Source organism: Daktulosphaira vitifoliae, unplaced genomic scaffold (genome assembly GCF_025091365.1).
Source record: "Daktulosphaira vitifoliae isolate Bord-2020 unplaced genomic scaffold, ASM2509136v1 Scaffold_3, whole genome shotgun sequence".
Lineage (NCBI taxonomy): Eukaryota > Metazoa > Arthropoda > Insecta > Hemiptera > Phylloxeridae > Daktulosphaira > Daktulosphaira vitifoliae.
In genome coordinates, this window is record NW_026099574.1 from 40,350,355 (window position 1) to 40,350,691 (window position 337).

Consider the following 337-nt stretch of genomic DNA (forward strand, 5'->3'; position numbering starts at 1 on the left):
CAATTTCATACTAAATTTAAAAACTATAATTAGTATTTATTCATATATTATATTTTAAAATCAAAGAACTACTAATCAGGATATAATTAAAGAAATAAGAGTTCATGTTGCTTTTAAAATATTTCACCAATTTCTCTAAAGGAAACACTATCTACAGATTTGCATCGAAGCGTTTCTTATGATAGTGATTTTAATCACTGTCAGATATCATCTATACTTATCTCATCTATGCCACGTCTATACTGTGCCTCGACCCCACTGTGCTACCGTTTTTTTTTATATTTAATTTCTAGTGTTCTGAAATTGTTTTGAATCTTATAAAATTTTAAAGTATTTG